The 7,076-nt window shown below is 39.4% G+C and overlaps 1 long non-coding RNA gene across 1 annotated transcript; it reads left to right on the forward strand.

Annotated features, from left to right (window-relative positions):
• Positions 1-1,319: 1,319 nt before the first annotated feature.
• On the forward strand, positions 1,320-6,647 carry LOC120519312. The gene is made up of 2 exons (XR_005631440.1): positions 1,320-1,367; positions 6,547-6,647. It is a non-coding gene; the product is annotated as an uncharacterized LOC120519312 (long non-coding RNA).
• The last annotated feature ends 429 nt before the right edge of the window (positions 6,648-7,076 follow it).

Below are 7,076 nucleotides of genomic sequence, written 5' to 3' on the forward strand. Positions count from 1 at the left end.
GATCTTTCTGAAGAGACTTTTTGGAAGTCCAGAGAGACGGAAGCAAGATCTGCGAGATGGAGACTTTGACCATTTCGAAAGTCTGCAAAAATTGATAGTAAAGAACACATTCACACAGACAAACAGAAATTATTACTCAGTGAAATGACAGAACAGTGAAAAGAGATTGAATATATTGTTTGGATTGAAACTTTAAGTCAGAGACTTGTAGTTCGTCTTATTCGTGTTGCCATCAGGGACAAGTAGTGTTTCTTACCCATGAAGAGGCCTCTCTTCGAGAATTAAAAGATTTGTGGTTTGGTGAAAGTGAAATCCACGTACGCGGTCATGCTTGGGTCACAGAGTGGCACAGATACACAGGAGATTTTAGAGACAAACGTTATTCAGACACTTCACACAAGCATAAGTCTCTTTCAGGAGTGAATCGAGCTCTGTGTTTAGTCGGAGGGGACAGTTCTGTCTCTCAATTAGAAGAATAGAAAATCTTCCTGTTCATAGGGGCATGCATTTTGAGTAGGACCCCCCACAGGAGCAGAGGATGTCTGAGGGAGAAGAGAGACAAGGCAGTGAGACAAAAGGACAGGTGCTGTACAATGTTTTAAATGTTTGATGCGCCGCATGAACCAAACCTGGGGGTGAGTGAGCGAAGTGAGCAGGGGGCGGAGCTCACTAGTTTTATTAAAAATAATAATCCATCACCTAAACAAAACACCTGAGGTAAAAAACATACAAAAAATATTATTTTTGATTTCAAGAATTCCTTAAAGGTGCCATCTTCCTGAAATCAACAGAATCATTTGTGTATTTCAGTATCTTATTTGACTCCAGAAAATGACAACGGCAGACAACGTCCTCACATGTCTGACTCAGGATATCAAATGGCCTTGTAGATCCTATAATTACTGACATGACGTGTTTAAGTCCTCCTGGTCTTTCACCAGTTTCTTTACTTTACACTGCGGTTTGTTTTCATTATTATTGGTGTAGTGAGAAGTTCATTCATTTCCCATTTTTTTGATGAGATGTCTTCTAAACGTCAAGAACTAACTCACACACCACTGAGCCTTCAAACCGTCTTCTTATATCAATTAAATTAAACCTTTCATTTAATCTTTATTGTTATTCCATTTTGTGAAATCAAATCTAAGTTGTGTCATGAAATGTCAAACAAATGTTTTGTGAAAATATCAGGACATAGAAAGAGAAGAAGAAATCACAAAGTTAATGTGAATTCTGATCTGACCTCACATGTCCTGTTGTGTGTCCAAACAGAAACAGCTGGGGGCGACACTGAGTGACATCAAGAGGGGACTTGAGAGAGAGAGAAGACACTGAAGGAGATGAAGAGGGCGATGGACGAGATGAAGGTGAGTGGAATAGCAAGACAACACTTCATATCAAAGAGGGGGGAGAAATAAATGAGAACTTAAAGAACAGCAGAGCTTCACTGGTGATGATGAGTAGGGATACGGGAAGGGAGAGTTAGAGAAGACGTGTTGTGGTGTCCTTCATGGCCTTCACTGTTGACAGAATCCCAGGTGTTACTCACTGGAGACTCAGGCAGCATCACCCTAAAGTCCTCTGATATTCCATCAGCTGCTTAAAGGAGACTTAACTCTACTGACAGAAACTCACACTGAAGGTCGACGCTGATGTTCTGAATTAGATCAGCGGGCACAACGTCCATTAATGGTCTAAGTTGTTTTTATTTTAAAAATAGCATTGCATACAATCAAGATCAACTTATACAACAAATGACTTTCAAAGTCAAAATAAAAAAAAAATCTGAAAGTTAAAACAGAAATGTAAACAAACAAAAAAAATGCAAAAAATAAAAACTACCAAACTGGATTCACGATGCAACCCAAAAAAAGGGAGAAGAGCCGAGACCAGGGCCAAATTTCCTGATAATTTAGGAAAATAAATAAATAAACAAATGAATAAATTAATAAATAAAAAGGCAGAATTTCCTTTTCCCCTGCTATGGTTGCTTATTTTAAAGTTTTATTAATTAGATCTTGCCATATTTTAAAAAGGTTTTGAACAGATCTCTTAAGTGAGAGTTTGTTTTTTTCAAATGTCAAACATCAGTGACCCAGGGACTTATCACAGGTGGACTGGGGGTCTTCAAGTTCAGCAGGACAAAACTATGAGCTCACAATGTGGTAAAGGCAGTTACAGTCAATGTGTCCTCCTCCACTTTAGGCCCCTCTGGTAGCCCACCAACCACAGCTGTTAGTGAGTTAGGAGTGATTGTGACCCCATGGCTGTCTCATAAAACATTTAAACATTTTGGCCCTAAATTATGTTACTTTGTTGTCCTCCCAAAACATGTGGCCCAGTGAGGCTGGAGCTCGATTTCCACACTTGCAGGTTCGATTCTTCCCAATTTTAAATGAGATAAATGTGATCGATGAAAGAGTTGAAGTCAAATGGTTGAATATTTTGCACATATGGAGCTGGAGTGTATTCTATGCATGACTGACTTCCACTGCTTTTCTGAGATATTCATTATAAGGTCCTTTACCCACCGTATCCTAGGACCCTTAAAAGGGAGATTCTTTGAAATTATTTTATATGTTGCTGAGATGCTGTCTGACTCCTCAGGATTGATCAGGATTTTTCTGGAAAGGAAATGGGTGGGAGTGTGGAAAATTGGGTAGGATTTTTTGGGTAGATTTTTGTTGTCTGTAGCTTCTGTAAACTTTACTAACAATAATGGAGCTAACTTAGTTGAAAATGTCTTTATAAAATTCCAATGGTTGCCATCAGGGCCTGTTGTTTTCTCATTTTGGAGTGAGTTTACAGCGTCCAGTAGTTCTGAGTGTGTCTGAGGTTTGTCCTGTTCCTATTCACTAAGAGTGTCCAGCTGTTGTGTTTGTATTACATCAAAGAACTCCTGAAATTGTGTCTCGTCATCTTTCAACTGAGTAGAATATAAAGACTTATAGTACTTGCTAAATGTGTGAGTTATATTTTTAGGCCTCATTATTTTATCTCCAGTTGCACTGGTAATTTCTGTTATTGCGTTGCAATCTTCCTGCTTGTGGATTGCTAAGCTAAGATCTTGTTAGCCTTCTGTGTATGTTCACCATAATGATCTTCTGATTTAAAGATGAATTGTTCATGTTCTTTTGTTATCAAGTGGTTACATTCTGATTGGAGTGCCGTCTTGTCCTGTAAAATGCCTCATTTGGAGAGATGGGATATTTTTCATGTTTTCTGGAGATCGTAATGGTCTTCTCTTCTTCATTGTGGTATTTCTCAGTTTTGTTATACTCCACAACTTAAGGATCTCGACTGTTAGACTGAGTGCAGACTTTACATAATGTACACCTCCAAATGTTTTACTTAAGCTTTAATATTTTTTGACAAAGGACATTAAGGTTGTCCAGTGGTGGTATCTGCTGAATCTCAGATCCACTTTCATCCATTCACTTTCCACGTGGAGTTTAACTCTTCTTCCAGTATCTCAGTGGTTTTCTTCCAGTTATTCCAGTTCTTCCACAACATCCTCACATTTCAGTTTGTTAAATTGGCTGAAACCCCAAATTGGCTTCCATTGTGATCACTAGTGTAGTTCTGACCCTGTAATGAGCTAGCAGACTGTCTATGGTAGCACACTTTTTGATGCCCAGTTCTGCCACGATTCATTTATGTGAAAGTTCTCATCCAGCAGTGACAGAACTCTTCACACACATTTCTGTGCCCAAACAGACCAAATTTCCATCCATCCATCCATTTTCCAACCCGCTGAATCCAAACACTGGGTCACGGGGGTTTGCTGGAGCCAATCCCAGCCAACACAGGGCACAAGGCAGGAACCAATCCTCAGGGTGCCAGCCCACCACAGGACACACACAAACACACCCACACACAAGCACACACTAGGGCCAATTTAGAATCGCCAATCCACCTAACCTGCATTTCTTTGGACTGTGGGAGGAAACCGGAGTGAACATGCAAACTCCACGCAGGGAGGACCCAGGAAGTGAACCCGGGTCTCCTAACTGCGAGGCACAGACCAAACTTATCCAACCTAATTTATTTAACACAGATTCACATTAAAAAGACCAACAGCATCGAGTGTACTAAAGTACTAAACACAGCCAGTTCAGTCCAGTGGGGTGTGTCTTTAGTTCAAAGAAAGTAGGTGGGTCACAATCTGTCATTCAACACTGTGTAGTCCAATCCAGACACAGAGGTGACAGTTAAAGAAGTACAAGTGAAGGAGAGCCAACCTCACAGACCGACCTTCACTTCGGTTTATGGCAGCGTTTCTCAACATTTAAGTATTTGTGACCCAAGTTTTCATAACAGTTTTATTCACCCCCCCTAATTTTTTTTTAAACCGTAATAAAAATTATTCCAGTAATTTTGACTGCCGAAACACTGCTACGAGTTTAAAATTTTCATACGAACAGCAAAATGGCAACATTCGCACCCCCTTTTTTGTTACTTCAGGGAAATGCCCCACAGTTTGTGAACCGCTGGTTAATGGTTCTATGCTCCTCTGCTTTTGTTGTTTCCTCCTAGAATTACTGCTTATTAGTGATCCGTGAAATCCCCTCTTTACACCCATGTTGACTGTGACATTTTTCAGCCAGGATTCCTTACACTAGATGTTGTTCAAAGTCCCGTTTCATGTCTTTTTTGTTTATTTGTTTATGTTAATGTTGATTTTGTTGAGTATGTGCTTTATTCTTTGTATTTGATTTTATCTATAAGCTGCCTTTGTTATGTTCCATGTGGTTTGTGTGTAGCTCACCAAGAGGTGGACCCTCTGCCAATCACCTTTACTTTCTGCCCTATAAATCAATGAGGGTATCCAACAATTTCAGTTGTGAATGTGCTCTGCAAGTTTGTCGAGTTCTTGTGTTCTTTTATCTGTGTATTATGCTTTTGTGATTTTCTGGATTTTTCAGCCTGTGGTTTGTTTTTCAACCTCTCTCTTTGGATTCTGTTTGTTTTGGATTGCTTTGTTTGACTCAAAAGAGTGTCTGTGTATTTGTAATACTACTTTATGAAGAATAAATCTTTAATTATATAAAGACTCTATTAGGGCCATTTTCTATCTATCTATCTATCTATCTATCTATCTATCTATCTATCTATCTATCTATCTATCTATCTATCTATCTATCTATCTATCTATCTATCTATCTATCTATCTATCTATCTATCTATCTATCTATCTATCTATCTATCTAGTTTCCTCAGTCTTACGTGTGGCATAGACTGAACTTCTCATCACTTTGTCACTACTGCTCCTCAGCGTTTTACCAAAGTCTTTAAATTGTTCTGCAGTACTGGTGGTCTGATCCATCCTCTTATAAGTGTTCATTTAGAACTGGACACATGTGACAATGACAACTGGATCCTTCCATCCCTACTCCAGCCAGGAATCTATCAAACCATAACCAGGGAGGTTTTCCACATGTGCACCAAAAGGCAAAACAGCATATGAGACTCTCTGTATTTGGTGTAAAGCTTCATCTAAATACCCTAATAAATGAATCTCATGTTATCATTTCTTCCTCAATCTAGTTGCTGGTTAAGAGATGAACTTTTAGTTCTGCTCATCCTTGCCATCTATCACAGAGTTATGTGAGTCACTGTCCAGATGTGCAAAGTTCTAAAACAGCAGAACACCTCCAGCTTTGGGGTTGGTGATCCTGGACAACACACACCTTTTACCTCACATTTACTTCCCACATAGATCACCCCACGAGGCGTTATCATATAAGTTTGAGTCATATTTACAATACCAAATTCATTAGTAATGTAAATTCCTAAATGAAGAAGAAATACAACAAACATGGAAATAAAGACTCACAACTCTGAGCTTTACAATGAAAAGAGATGGAAGAAGATAAATATGTAAAGAGTTAATGAAATTAAAGGAAATCTAAAGCCACTTGACCAACACCTACACCCTCTTGTTTAATATCTCCATCTCACTGGTCTGACATGGTGACATCTCACTCCCCAAATTAGAATATAACTAATATACACAAGTCTCTGGTCCTGAAATAATTTTATTTTAACACAATTACCTTCTAACACACAGGTTAACTCCACTTTACAAATCCTCTTCTTCTTCTTCTTTATTCCTGGTGTGTGTTGTCCTACTCCACTCCTAACCTCAAACTGAGCAGGAGATGCCATTTTAAATGGCAGACTTTTATACAAACTATCAGGTCAAATGGAGTCCTCACAAGACAGAGAGGTGTCAGTAGAGCATCTCCTGCCAATGGCTCTCAAGACCCTTCACAGGGAAGCCTTTCATGACTGCGTATCTCATAAAGTCCTGCAGTTTCCTTAACAGCAGCATCAGCAGAGTGATGATGTTACTCAGCATAATGGAGGGAACATATTGTATGGGTGGCAGTCTGCAACTGACCTTCCATCTGCAGATAAAGTACCTCCAGTCACTCCAGCCAATTCAAACTGTCCTTCACTACATCCAAATAGCAACAAATGTGCCTCCTGATTGGTTATTCTTATCAGCTGACTCAATTCTAAATCTTTATCCTATTTATTCAGATGTCTGTGGTAAGAGAGGTGGAAGAAAATGAGAAGAGCTTCACTGCTCTGATACGGTGCATTGAGGAAGCCCACAGGAAACTGACAGAGAGGATCAGAGATCAAGAAAAGAGAGAAATGGAGAAGGCTGAAGGAGTCATGAGCGACTGGAGAAGAAGATTGAGGAGCTGAAGAGGAGAGAAGCTGAGCTGAAGGATGTTTCAGAGACCAAGGACCATCTCCACTTCCTGCAGGTGAGAGCGACACTTCACAGGGAGTCTGATCAGACTGGGGTGTGTGGGACCTGAGAACATTTAGAGAGAAATTTAAAAGATCTGAGGAGTTTGCACAACATGACAAGAACAGGCCATTCAGCCCAACACAGATCGTCTTTTCATATTTCCTTAACCTTTCAAATATTCTTTTTACAAATATCTCAAAGTTGGTAACTTCAAGTACATGACAGACAGATGAATCTAAAGCTGTCTGTGTGAGAAAGAGAATTTTTTTGAAGTGTAAAAGATGACATCTAATCAAGGATAGTGCCAACT

Source organism: Polypterus senegalus, unplaced genomic scaffold (genome assembly GCF_016835505.1).
Source record: "Polypterus senegalus isolate Bchr_013 unplaced genomic scaffold, ASM1683550v1 scaffold_156, whole genome shotgun sequence".
Taxonomy (NCBI): domain Eukaryota; kingdom Metazoa; phylum Chordata; class Cladistia; order Polypteriformes; family Polypteridae; genus Polypterus; species Polypterus senegalus.